Source organism: Dermochelys coriacea, chromosome 12 (assembly GCF_009764565.3).
Source record: "Dermochelys coriacea isolate rDerCor1 chromosome 12, rDerCor1.pri.v4, whole genome shotgun sequence".
NCBI classification, from domain to species: domain Eukaryota; kingdom Metazoa; phylum Chordata; order Testudines; family Dermochelyidae; genus Dermochelys; species Dermochelys coriacea.
In genome coordinates, this window is record NC_050079.1 from 1370344 (window position 1) to 1385310 (window position 14967).

Genomic DNA, 14967 nt, shown 5'->3' on the forward strand with positions numbered 1-14967 from the left:
ATGGCATTAAGAGGTAGGCTGGGTCCTCAAGGATAACTATAGGCATTTCAACATCCCCAACGGTTATTTTCTGGTCTGGAAAGTAAGTCCCTTGCTGCTGCCATTCCCATGGACCAGAGTTCCTGAAGATGCGAGCGTCATGAACCTTTCCCAGCCATCCCACGTTGATGTTGGTGAAACGTCCCTTGTGATCCACCAGTGCTTGCAGCACCATTGAAAAGTACCCCTGGCGATTTATGTACTGGCTGCCCTGGTGGTCCAGTCCCAAGATAGGGATATGCCTTCCATCTATCACCCCACCACAGTTCAGGAATCCCATTGCAGCAAAGCCATCCACTATGACCTGCACATTTCCCAGAGTAACTACCCTTGATAGCAGCAGGTCAGTGATCATGTTGGCTACTTGGATCACAGCAGCCCCCACAGTAGATTTGCCGACTCCAAATTGATTCCCGACTGACCGATAGCTGTCTGGCGTTGCAAGCTTCAAGAGGGCTATCACCACTCACTTGTGAACTGTGAGGGCTGCTCTCATCGTGATATTCTGGCGCTTCAGGGCAGGGAAAGCAAGTCACAAAGTTCCATGAAAGTGCCTTTATGCATGTGAAAGTTTACAACCATTGGGAATTGTCCCAGATCTGTAACACTATGCGGTCCCACTAGTTTGTGCTTGTTTCACGGGCCCAGAATCGGCGTTCCACGGCATGAGCCTGCCCCATTGCCACCAGGATGGCCAAATTGCTGGGGCCCGTACTTTGAGAGAAGTCTGTGTCCATGTCCTCATCACTCTCGTCACCACTGTGCTGTCGCCTCCTCTTTCAGGTTCTGGTTCTGCATATACTGTTGGATAACGTGCGTGGTGTTTAGAGCAGTCACAACTACCACGGTGATCTGAGCGGGCTCCATGCTTGCCATGGTATGGAGTGAGCAGGAGAGCAGAGTGGCAGTGGAAGCGGTGGCTGGATTACGATGCTGACAGCAATATGGCACCTGCACGGAAAAAGGTGCGAAACAATTGTCGGCTGTTGCTTTCACTGAGGGGGGAAGCAAGGAGTAGGCTGGCAGCAGACGGTGCAGTACAACTGCTAGCTGTCATTGTCTCCTGGGTGCTCGCGGTGCTGCTGGCTGGGAGAGCAGCCTGGCCCCCTCAAGGATTGAGCTCACAGCCCTGGATTTAGCAGGCCAATGCTCAAACCACTGAGCTATCCCTCTGCCAATATTCCAGGCAGCATGTTAGGGGGCTTATTCCTTCACCCACTTACTTCCCTGGTACTTCTTGCATGAACAGAGAGCAACAATACCCGAAGTCCAAAGATGCAAACAATTCAATGTTTATTGAGGTGAACTTCCAGAAAGCATGATTCCAGTTTCCTTCCTTAGTGTCCCCCTTCCTAGCTCTGACACCACAGAGGCGTACCTGTGTCCCTGTCCCCATTTAGCTAAACATGATTCCAATTTCCCCACCCCCATTCCCTGTTCCCATTTCCCCCTTTAGCAAAACATGATTCCAATTTTCCAACCCCGATTCCCTGTTCCCATTTCCCCCCTTCCACACCCACTCACTTCTTGATTGACTGCAGACTATATAGTAAAACTTGAGTTCTGCTTAGCTATACCTTAACCAATCATTTTACTGAAATTTAACTAACCAATCCTAACATATTGCAACATGATTATTTAACCAATTAGATCCTACCACCTTAATTAGTTTACACCCAGCAAAATTAATTATACAGCAGACAGAAACAATCACAGAACCAGACAGAGATTATACAAACAAACAATAGGGAAATGGGGACTACAGTGATAGAACAAACACAGAAATGAGGATTTCACATCCCAGCTATTGATAAGTGAGTTCTTGCCAGACAGGATGCTGTCAAACTAAGTTTCCTTTTACATCTTCTCGGCACTTCCCTTTCTCTGGAGGCGATAGGCATTATCAGGACAGGATTGTATCCTAACAGCCCCATAGCACCTTATTTCAATGTGACCAGTTTGGAATGTGAGAAGGTGACCGGTCGCTTCCCAGCTTATGGCTGCCTCTGTTGCTTAGCCAAAGGCCTTAGCCTAATCACAGGGCCTCAGACTGTCACAGTAAGAGAAGGACCTTACACTGGCAGACAGTGATTTTGCTTCTTTTTTTTATACCTCTATAACTAGCCAAGTGATAAGAATACACCTAAATTCTTAGAGTATAGGCCTTTACAGACAGGCCTGAATATCTAAATCCTAACACAGCACTGAATCTCCATTAGACAAAACTTAAAGAAGAGAATGACCTGAGTCACTCCCATTTATGTCCAGGCGTCCCTGACGGACCTTACCGAGGTCTGCCAGGAGCATCCATGTCTGCCCAGGCACCCCGACCGACCTCACTGAGGCCAGCCAAGAGCGCCCAGGAGACGATGAGGACAGATACCAGTCATACTGCATCATCTGCTGCCACAAGGCAATGAGCTGCCGCTGTGCAGCAATGCAGTCCCACGTCTGCCAGCATCCAGGAGACATACAGTGATGGTGAGCTGAGCTGGCTCCATGCTTGCCATGGTATGGTGTCTGCACGAGTAACCCATGAAAACAGGCACCAAACGATTGTCTGCCGTTGCTTTCACGGAGGGAGGGATGGGGGCCTGACAACATGTACCCAGAACCACCCACGACAATGTTTTTTGCCCCATCAGGCAATGGGATCTCAACCCAGAATTCCAATGGGCGGCAGAGACTGCAGGAACTGTGGGATAGCTACTCACAGTGCAACGCTCCAGAAGTTGACGCTAGCCTCAGTACTGTGGACGCACTCCACCGACTTAATGGTCTTAAGTGGGGGGACACACACTCGACTGTATAAAATCGCTTTCTAAAAAATCGACTTCTATAAATTCAACTTAATTTTGTAGTGTAGACATACCCATATTCTAAATGCCTAACTGCTGAAAAAGATGCTGCTATGACATGGACTTCTAATAATCACCCATCAATCAGGTCATCAATAAATTTCAGGGTGGAGGTGGATCAGTCAAGTGGTACATGTTTCCTGATAAGAACATAGGCAGGGCAATACTGGGTCAGACCAATGGTCCATCTAGTCCAGTATCATGTCTTGCAACAGTGACCGGCGCCAGATGCATCAGAGGGAATGTACAGAACACGGCAATTATTGAGTGAGCCATCTGCTGTCATCCACTCCCAGCTTCTGGCAGGCTGGTGATGTTCTAAAGAAAGTCAGTGGTGGAAGGCACTAGCTGGAGCCAGAGCTTGTTGAAGGGCTAAACCAGCTTTTGACAGCAGTAGCCTCTTCTGCAGGCATAGAAAGAATATTTTCTTCATTTGGACTAATTCAATCAAAGCTGAGAAATTGGTTGGCAGTTGAAAAAGTTGGGGATCTTGTCTTTCTCTTCCAGTCACGGAATGAAAACAAGGAGGGAAGGGATGAGATCTACTAGTTTTAAAAGTTTGAAGGACAACCTGAGTAATGTGGGAGACTGTTGTCCCATTTTCAAGAGACTTAGGCAGGTAAGAATTTAAGCTCCAGTCACTTTCACTTAGGCATATCTAAAAATGTTCCCAGGCTGACCTGAAATAATCAGTTTAAGTCACTGACTACAGTTAAACCCTCTGTTTAATGGTGGCACCTTAGAGACTAACTTAGTCTCTAAGGTGCCACCAGTACTCCTTTTCTTTTTGCGAATACAGACTAACACGGCTGATACTCTGAAACCTCTGTTTAATAAATCATTTAGCTGTAAATGTGAAACATGTTTTGGTCAGAGAAGTTTACGTATCCCAAACATTTACGTTGTTTTGTTTAATAAAAACATATTGTATATGCTGTTTTGTGTATTTAAGTAAATTCCAGTTACCATCCTAATGCAGCTTCACACAAATCATGAGCAAAACGTTCTTTAGTAAGTAAATAAGGGATATCTCATTTATCATTTCCTAGCATACCAAGAATGTTCAGTTAATGAAAATTGGAAAATATTAAGGTATATAATTGCTTAAATAAATGTGTACAGTTATAGTGTACCCTCCTAGCTAGCCAAAAGATGTACCAAATCTTAGTTGTAAATCAAGTTGTTTAATTCTCAACCAATGAGAATGCACCTTTCTGTAGAAAATAACTGAAGTGCAAATGGAAAAGTTGATTAAAATGGATGATTTCAATCGAGGCTTTCCACTTGGTGTTTTAAATCAACCCATCCTGGCTTTCACCATGGGCACAGTCTGGGATCTGCTGCCCCATTCAGCTAGTGCCTGGTTTTTCTCTTTGCAGGAAGAAGGGGTGAAAGGGGAGACCTGAAGGTTCTCCAGGGCCTGGTCTACACTACATGGTTAGGTCGAATTTAGCCTCGTTAGGTCAATTTAAAAATGACTGCGTCCACAGAACCAACCCAGTTCCATCGACCTAAAGGGCTCTTAAAATCAACTTCTGTACTCCTTCCTGATGAGGGTAGTAGTGCTAAAATCGACCTTACTGGGTCGAATTTGGGGTAGTGTGAACACAAATTGACAGTATTGGCCTTCAGGAGCTATCCCAGAGTGCTCCATTGTGACCGCTCTGGACAGCACTTTGAACTCTGATGCACTAGCCAGGTACACAGGAAAAGCCCCGGGAACTTTTGATTTTAATTTCCTGTTTGGTCAGAGTGGCGAACTCAGCAGCACAGGTGACCATGCAGTCATAGATTCATAGATTCTAAGGTCAGAAGGGACCATTCTGATCATCTAGTCCGACCTCCTGCACAGCGCAGGCCACAGAATCTAACCCACCCACTCCTATGAAAAACCTCACCCATGTCTGAGCTATTGAAGTCCTTAAATCATGGTTCAAAGACTTCAAGGAGCTGAGAAGCCTCCCTGAAGTCAACCATGCCCCATGCTACAGAGGAAGGCGAAAAACCTCCAGGGCCTCTCCAATCTGCCCTGGAGGAAAATTCCTTCTCAACCCCAAATATGGCAATCAGCTAAACCCTGAGCATATGGACAAGATTCACCAGCCAGATACTACAGAAAACTCTTTCCTGGGTAACTCAGATCCCATCCATCTAATATCCCATCTCAGGGGATTAGTCCTATTTACCCTGAATATTTAAAGATCAATTACTTACCAAAATCCCATTATCCCATCATACCATCTCCTCCATAAACTTATCAAGTAGAATCTTAAAACCAGATAGATCTTTTGCCCCCACTGCTTCCCTTGGAAGGCTATTCCAAAACTTCACTCCTCTGATGGTTAAAAACCTTCGTCTGATTTCAAGTCTAAACTTCCTGCTGGCCAGTTTATACCCATTTGTTCTTGTGTCCACATTGGTGCTGAGCTGAAATAATTCCTCTCCCTCTCCTGTATTTATCCCTCTGATATATTTAGAGAGAGCCATCATATCTCCCCTCAACCTTCTTTTAGTTAGGCTAAACAAGCCAAGCTCCTTAAGTCTCCTTTCATAAGACAAGTTTTCCATTCCTCGGATCATCCTAGTAGCCCTTCTCTGTACCTGCTCTAGTTTGAATTCATCCTTTTTAAACATGGGAGACCAGAACTGCACACAGTATTCTAGGTGAGGTCTCACCAGTGCCTTGTATAACGGTACTAAAACCTCCTTATCCCTACTGGAAATACCTCTCCTGATGCATCCCAAAACCGCATTAGCTTTTTTCACAGCCATATCACATTGGCAGCTCATAGTCATCCTATGATCAACCAATACTCCAAGGTCCTTCTCCTCTTCCGTTACTTCTAATTGATGCGTCCCCAACTTATAACTAAAATTCTTGTTATTAATCCCTAAATGCATAACCTTACACTTCTCACTATTAAATTTCATCCTATTACTATTACTCCAGTTTACAAGGTCATCCAGATCCTCCTGTATAATATCCCGATCCTTCTCCGAATTGGCAATACCTCCCAGCTTTGTATCATCTGCAAACTTTATTAGCACACTCCCACTTTTTGTGCCAAGGTCAGTAATAAAAATAAGATTGAATAAGATTGGTCCCAAAACCGATCCCTGAGGAACTCCACTGGTAACCTCCCTCCAACCTGGCAGTTCTCCTTTCAGTAGGACCCGTTGCAGTCTCCCCTTTAACCAATTCCTTATCCACCTTTTGATGTTCATATTGATCCCCATCTTCTCCAATTTAACTAATAATTCCACATGTGGCACGGTATCAAATGCCTTACTGAATTCTAAGTAAATTAGATCCACTGCATTTCCTTTATCTAAAAAATCTGTTACTTTTTCAAAAAAGGAGATTAGGTTGGTTTGGCACGATCTACCTTTTGTAAAACCATGTTGTATTTTGTCCCATTTACCATTGACTTCAATGTCCTTAACTAATTTCTCCTTCAAAATTTTTTCCAGGACCTTGCATACTACAGATGTCAAACTAACTGGCCTGTAGTTACCCGGATCACTTTTTTTTCCTTTCTTAAAAATAGGAACTATGTTAGCAATTCTCCAATCATTCGGTACTACTCCTGAGTTTACAGATTCATTAAAAATTCTTGCTAATGGGCTTGCAATTTCAGGTGCCAATTCCTTTAATATTCTTGGATGAAGATTATCTGGGCCCCCCAATTTAGTCCCATTAAGCTGTTTCAGTTTCGCTTCTACCTCAGATATGGTAATATCTACCTCCATATCCTCATTCCCATTTGTCATGCTACCATTATCCCTAAGATCCTCTTTAGCCTTATTAAAGACTGAGGCAAAGTATTTGTTTAGATATTGGGCCATGCCTAGATTATCTTTAACCTCCACTCCATCCTCAGTGTTAAGTGGCCCCACTTCTTCTTTCTTAGTTTTCTTCTTATTTATACGGCTATAGAACTTTTTACTATTGGTTTTAATTCCCTTTGCAAGGTCCAACTCGACTCGACTTTTAGCCTGTCTCACTTTATCCGTACATGTTCTGACCTCAATTAGGTAGCTTTCCTTGCTGATCCCTCCCATCTTCCACTCCCTGTATGCTTTCTGCTTCTTCTTAATCACCTCTCTAAGATGCTTGCTCATCCATCTTGGTCTACAACTCCTTCCTATGAATTTTTCCACCTTTCTTGGGATACAGGCTTCCAATAGCTTCTGCAGCTTTGATTTAAAGTAATCCCAGGCCTCCTCTACCTTTAGATCCATAAGTTCTTCAGTCCAATCCACTTCCCTAACTAATTTCCTTAATTTTTGAAAGTCAGCCCTTTTGAAATCAAAAACCCTAGTTGCAGATTTATTTTTGTTAATCCTTCCATTTAGTTTGAACTGAATTAGCTCATGATCACTTGAGCCAAGATTGTCCCCTACAACTATTTCTTCTATGAGGTCCTCGCTACTCACCAAAATTAAATCTAAAATGGCATCTCCTCTAGTCGGTTCAGCAACTTCTTGATGAAGGAATCTATCAGCTATCACATCTAGAAAAATCTGATCCCTATTATTATTACTAACACTGGTCCTCCAATTTATATCTGGGAAGTTAAAGTCTCCCATGATCACGCAGTTTCCATTAGTATTTACTTTATTAAAAACATTAAAAAGGGCTTTATCCATATCCAAATTAGATCCCGGAGGTCTATAGCACACCCCAAGCACTATCGTAGGAGAGACTTTACTAGTTTTCTTCCCCAATGTAATTTTGCCCAGACGGACTCTGTCTTATCCATTGCATCGCTTCTTATTTCTTTACATTCTACCTCATCATTGATATACAATGCTACTCCACCACCTTTACCTTTATTTCTGTCTTTCCTAAACAGCACATACCCTTCAATACCTGTAGTCCAGTCATGACTACTATTCCACCATGTTTCTGTTATCCCTATAATATCTGGTTTCACTTCCTGCACCTGTAGCTCTAGTTCCTCCATTTTGTTACCTAGGCTCCTCACATTGGTGTACAAACATCTTAATTTTTGCTGTTTGGCCTCACTCACATTTTGTACCCTATTAGGCACAGTCATTCTACAGCCAGTATAACCTATTAGACTAGTATCCACACCGCCCTCGCTCCTTATATACATTCTCCTACCCACGGCTGTATCCTTTCTTACTTCGTCTTCTTCCCTCTCAATGCTAAAATCTGGCGTGGAGATTTCCTGGACATCTCCCAACCATCTCCCCCTAATTCCTAGTTTAAAGCTCTCTTTATCAGTTGTGCCAGCCTCAATCTTAGAAGTCTATTTCCTTCCCTACTCAGATGAAGTCCATCCCGAGAGACCTGTCCTCTGTCCGTGAATGCCTCCCAGTGGCCATACATCCCAAAGCCCTCCTTATAGCACCACTGCCTAAGCCATCTGTTGACAGTCACAGAATCAGTCCCCCCAGAATCGTAGAGCATAGAATGTTTCTACGCTCCCCCTATCATCTCCGTCCCTGAGGTTATCGCAGATTAGAAGGGAAAAAAAAAACGCACTCACCATGACATGTTTTCCGAGGTCATGCAGTCCTCCCACACTGATCGGGTACAGCTTAATGCATGGAGGCATTCAGTGGCAGAGGCCAGGAAAGAATTAAGTGAGCCCAAAGAGTGGAGGCAGGAGGCGATGCTGAGGCTAATGGGGGAGCAAACGGACATGATGAAGCATCTGGTGCAGCTGGAGGAAAGCCAATAAGAGCATAGACCCCCATTGCATCCACTCCTGCCCTCCTCCCCAAGTTCCATAGCCGCCTCACCCAGACGCCCAAGAACGTGGGGGGGGGAGGCTCCAGGCTACCAGCCACTCCACTCCAGGGAATGGCCCAAGCAACAGAAGGCTGTCATTCAAACAGGTTGATTTTTAGTGTGGCTACAATAAGTAATGTGGCCTTGGCCTTCCCGCCTCCCCCACCTCACCTGGGCTACCTTGTCTGTTAGCTCTTTTTTTTTTAATTAATAAAGAAAGAATGCATGGTTTCAAAACAATAGTTACTTTATTTTGAAGGGGGAAGGGTGGTTGGCTTACAGGGAATTGAAATCAACAAAGGGGGTGGGATTGCATAAAGGAGAAATACACACAACTGTCACATCAAAGCCTGGCCAGACATGAAACTGGTTTTCAAAGCCTCGCTGATGCACAGCACGCATTGCTGTGCTCTTCTAATCGCCCTGCTGTCTGGCTGCTCAAAATTGGCCACTAGGCAATTTGCCTCAACCTCCCATCCCGCCATAAACGTCTCCCCTTTACTTTCACAGATATTGTGGAGCACACAGCAAGCAGCAATAACAATGGGAATGTTGGTTGCGCTGAGGTCTGACCAACAGTGCCAGTTCGCTTGTAAACATCCAAAGGCACATTCTACCACAATTCTGCGCTTGCTCAGCCTGTAGTTGAACTGCTCCTTACTACTGTCTAGGCTTCATGAGCCATGGGAGAAAGGGGTAGGCTGGGGTAGGTGCGACTGCGTGGTGCTGCTGGCTGGGAGAGCAACCTGAGGCAGGAGCCTCCCGCTCGCAGGAGAGCAGAGTTGCAGCGGAAGCGGTGGAGCTGTACACCATGCCCTGGAGGTTGCTAGGAGCCGGGCAGGGAAGATGTTCCTAGAACCCCCAGCCAAGCTACATGTCAGATGAGGGTGGCTACCGGTCCTACTGCACCATCTGCTGCAGAGTTGCAGCAGAAGCAGTGGAGCCGTACACCATGGATAAGGACGGCTAGCAGTCCTACTGCACCATCTGCTGCAAAGGCACCCAGGAGCAGCTGCTGTGTAGCAATGCCAGCTGCTGCAGGTGCTTCTGTTCCAAATGCTTGGAGGTCCTGGTAGGGCAAGGTACCTTGGCCAAGGCAAAAGAGCAAGAGCCCTGAAGCTGTTACAAGTGTCAACCACAGAAGTGCTATGGGGTGTTACATCGCCAACCGGACTGGAATGTATGGCTGCAAGACTTCTTCACCAGCGACAAAGGACAGGAATATGATGTACCTAAAATCTAAAAAGGCCTGCACATTTCCCAAAGTCACTACCCTTGATAACAGAACATCAAGGATTTTATTGGCTACTTGGATCACAGCAGCCCCCACAGTAGACTTGCCCACAACAGCAGCAGTGATGGTGAGCTGAGGGGGCTCCAGGTTTGCCGTGGTATGACGCCTGCACGGGTAACCCAGGAAAAAAGGCACAAAACAATTGTCTGCCATTGCTTTCATGGAGGGAGGGACAACTGACGACATGTACCCAAAAACCATCTGCGACAATGTTTTTGCCCCATCAGGCATTGGGAACTTAACCCAGAATTCCAATGGGCGGTGGAGACGGCGGGAACTGTGGGATAGCTACCCACAGTGCACCACTCTGTAAGTCGATGCTAGCCACAGTAGTGAGGACGCACTCCACTGACTTAATGCACTAAGTGTGGACATACGCAATCGACTGTATAAAATCGAATTCTAAAAATCGACTTCTATAAAATCAACCTAATTTTGTAGTGTAGACATACCCCAGGTTGCCCATGGCTCTTTTCCCACAGGCCAAGGAGCAAGCTGTAATTGACAGACAGGCCCAGCAGGGGGCAGGCGTCAGCCCCAAGCCCACGGCAGCCATGCCTCTGTCACAGAATGTTACCGTGGCTGAACAGGATTGTGCAGGCTCGAGGGAGCTGATGTGTGCTGAGCGTAAGTGCCAACTTCACCCAGAACAAGGTTTCTCAACTTGTTCATAAAAACATGAAGGGCCCTTGACCTTGGAAGGGGTGGCTCCGCTTGGTTTCACAATCCATGACTGTGGTGGTCTAGCTCTGGTGCGGGAGGCTCATCATCTGGGAGAAGGGTCGGAATTTGGGAGGAGCATGGGCTGTTATAGCAGGGATAAGGGAGAGACAAGACAGAACTGCAGGGGGAATCAAATCAGTATCTTAGATGTCAGTATACTAATGCAAGAAGTATGGGGAATAAGCAGGAAGAACTCGAAATCTAGAAACACAACTATGACATAGTTGGCATCACAAAGAGTTGGTGGGATAATACGCATGACTGGAATATTGATATAGAAGGGCACAGCTTGCTCAGGAAGGACAGGCAGGGAAAAAGGGGAGGAGGTGTTGCCTTATATATTAAAAATGTACATACTTGGACAGAGGTTGAGATGGAAGTAGAAGACAGACTTGCTGAAAGTCTCTGGGTAAGGATAAAAGGGTTAAAAACAAGGGTGATGTCATGGTCAGGGTCTACTACAGACCAGCTAACCCGGAAGAAGAGGCGGATGAAGCTTTTTCTAAAAAACTACCAAAATCATCCAAAGCCCAGGACTTGGTGGTGACAGGGGACTTCAACTCCCCAGGCATCTGTTGGGAAAATAGAACAGCAGGGCACAGATTATCCAACAAGTCCTGGGAATGTATTGGAGACAATTTTCTATTTCAGAAGGTGGAGAAAGCTACTAGGGGAGAGGCTGTTCTAGATTTGATTTTGACAAATAGGGAAGAACTGGTTGAGAATTTGAACGTGGAAGGCAACTTGGGTGAAAGTGATCATGAAATGGTGGAGTTCATGATTCTAAGAAACGATAGGAGGGAGAACAGCAAAATAAAGACAATGGATTTCAAGAAGGTAGACTTCAGCAAGCTCAGGGAGTTGGTAGGTAAGATCCCATGAGAAGCAAGTCTAAGGGGAAAAACAATTGATGACAAGTGACAGTTTTTCAAAGAGACATTATTAAGGACACAAGAGCAAACTATCCCACTGCGTAGGAAAGATAGGAAGTCTGACAAGAGACCATCCTGGCTTAACCAGGAGATCATCAATGATCTAAAAATAAAAAAAGAGTCCTACAAAAAGTGGAAACTAGGCCAAATTACAAAGGAAGAATATAAACAAATAACACAAGTATGTAGGGACAAAATTAGAAAGGCCAAGGCACAAAACGAGATCAAACTAGCTAGAGACATAGTATGGATAACGAGAAAACGTTCTACAATTACATTTGAAGCAAGAGGAAGACCCAGGACAGAGTAGGCCCGTTACTCAATGATGGGGGAAAAACAATAACAGAAATGTGGCAATGGCAGAGGTGCTTAATAACTTCTTTGTTTCGGTTTTCACCAAGAAGGTTGGTGGTTATGGGATGTCTAATATAGTGAATGCCAGTGAAAATGAGGTAGAATCAGAGGCTAAAATAGGGAAAAACAAGTTAAAAATTACTTAGACAAGTTAGATGTCTTCAAGTCACCAGGACCTGATGAAACGTGTCCTAGAATACTGAAGGAGCTGACTGAGGAGATATCCGAGCCAATAGCGATTATTTTTGAAAAGTCATGGAAGACGGGAGAGATTCCAGAACACTGGAAAAGGGCAATTATAGTGCCAACTATAAAAAGGGAAATAAGGATAACCTAGGGAATTACAGACCAGTCAGCTTAACTTCTGTACCCGGAAAGATAATGGAGCAAATAACTAAGCAATCAATTTGCAAACATCTAGAAGATAATAAGGTAATAAGTAACGGTCAGCATGGATTTGTCAAGAACAAATCTTGTCAAACCAACCTTGTGGTTAGGGTGGAAGTGGTAGATGTGGTATATCTTGACTTAAGTAAAGCTTTTGATACTGTCCCGCATGACCTTCTCATAAACAAACTAGGGAAATGAAACCTAGATGGAGCTACTATAAGGTGGGTGCATAACTGGTTGGAAAATCATTCCCAGAGAGAAAAGAAGTACTTGTGGCACCTTAGAGACTAACAAATTTATTAGAGCATAAGCTTTCGTGAGCTACAGCTCACTTCATCGGATGCATTTGGTGGAAAAAACAGAGGAGAGATTTATATACACACACACACAGAGAACATGAAACAATGGGTTTATCATACACACTGTAAGGAGAGTGATCACTTAAGATAAGCCATCACCAACAGCAGGGGGGGGAAGGAGGAAAACCTTTCATGGTGACAAGCAGGTAGGCTAATTCCAGCAGTTAACAAGAATATCAGAGGAACAGTGGGGGGTGGGGTGGGAGGGAGAAATACCATGGGGAAATAGTTTTACTTTGTGTAATGACTCATCCATTCCCAGTCTCTATTCAAGCCTAAGTTAATTGTATCCAGTTTGCAAATTAATTCCAATTCAGCAGTCTCTCGTTGGAGTCTGTTTTTGAAGCTTTTTTGTTGAAGTTTAGCCACTCTTAGGTCTGTGATCGAGTGACCAGAGAGATTGAAGTGTTCTCCGACTGGTTTTTGAATGTTATAATTCTTGACGTCTGATTTGTGTCCATTCATTCTTTTACGTAGAGACTGTCCAGTTTGGCCAATGTACATGGCAGAGGGGCATTGCTGGCACATGTGCTACTCTGAAACCATTCCCAGAGAGTGGCTCACAGTCATGCTGGAAGGGCATAACGAGTGGGGTCCTGCAGGGATCAGTTCTGGGTCCGGTTCTCTTCAATATCTTCATCAATGATTTAGATAATGGCATAGCGAGTACACTTATAAAGTTTACGGACAATACCAAGCTGGGCCGGGTTGCAAATGCTTTGGCGGACAGGATTAAAATTCAGAATGATCTGGACAAACTGGAAAAATGGCCTGAAGTAAATAGGCTGACATTCAATAAGGACAAATGCAAAGTACTCCACTTAGGAAGGATTGCACACAATCAATGACTGCCTAGGAAGGAGTACTGTGGAAAGGGATCTGGGGGTCATAGTGGACCACAAGCTAAATATGAGTCAACAGTGTAACGCTGTTGCAAAAAAAGTGAACATCATTCTGGGATGAATTAGCAAGAGTGTTGTAATTAAGACACTAGAAGTAATTCTTCCACTCTGCTCCATGCTGATTAGACCACAACTGGAGTATTGACAGGTTTCAGAGTAGCAGCCGTGTTAGTCTGTATTTGCATGAACATGAAATTAATTAATTAATAAATTAATAAATAATAATAAATTAATTCCAATTCAGCAGTCTCTCGTTGGAGTCTGTTTTTGAAGCTTTTTTGTTGAAGGATAATAAATTTGTTAGTCTCTAAGGTGCCACAAGTACTCCTTTTCTTTCTGCAACCTAAGAGTGGCTATCCTTCAACACGGCTACTCTAAGACCTATGAGGGAAGACTGAAAAAAGTAGGTTTGCTTAGTCTGGAGAAGAGAAGACTGAGAGGGGAGATAATAACAGTTTTCAAGTACATAAAAGGTTGTTGCAAGGAGGAGGGAGAAAATTTGTTCTTAACCTCTGAGGACAGGACAAGAAGCAATGGGCTTAAATTGCAGCAAGGGAGGTTTAGGTTGGACATTAGGAAAAACTTCCTACCTGTCAGGGTGGTTAAGCACTGGAATAAATTTCCTAGGGAGGTTGTGGAATCTCCATCATTGGAGATTTTTAAAAGCAGGTTGGACAAACACCTGCCAGGGATGGTCTAGATAATATTTAGTCCTGCCATGAGTGCAGGGGACTGGACTAGAGACCTTTTGAGGTTCCTTCCAGTCCTGCTATTCTATGATTCTTAGAGTGAGAGGTCCCAGGTTCAATCCCTGCTCCTGGGGAGTGTTACTAGTCTCAAACTGACTGCTTGAGCCCCAAGTAAGGATACAGAAAGCTCTCCTCCTGGACAGTGTGGGAAGATGAGACAGGGCTACTTAGTGGCAGTTCCCTCTTCTGCAGCCTGCCCCTTTCTCTCCTAGCCTGATTTGCACCTGAATCTTATTGAAGGCATGAAAGGAAAAGCAAATGGTACACAGGCTGACAAAGGGAAGGGAGCCTATAGCCCACATGGAGGGACTTTCCCAGCTGCCGATCTGCTCAGCTCCCCCTCTCTTTTCTCCAGTCACAAAACCTTTCAGCCAGCCACACACCCCTGCTCCAGTTGTGCAGAAGCTGCCCAGACCAGGGGCTAGTCCTTTACCTCTACAGGCTTGACTTATGTTCGGAAGTATATTCAGCACTGGGGAGTGGAGTCTGGAAGGCAGGTGGGTGCAGGTAACCCAAGACGCGTGGGGCTGGACATGACCATCTCAGTGTTGAGATGCAGAAACGCGGGTTACTTCAATAACAGCACTCATTGTAGATGAATCAGGT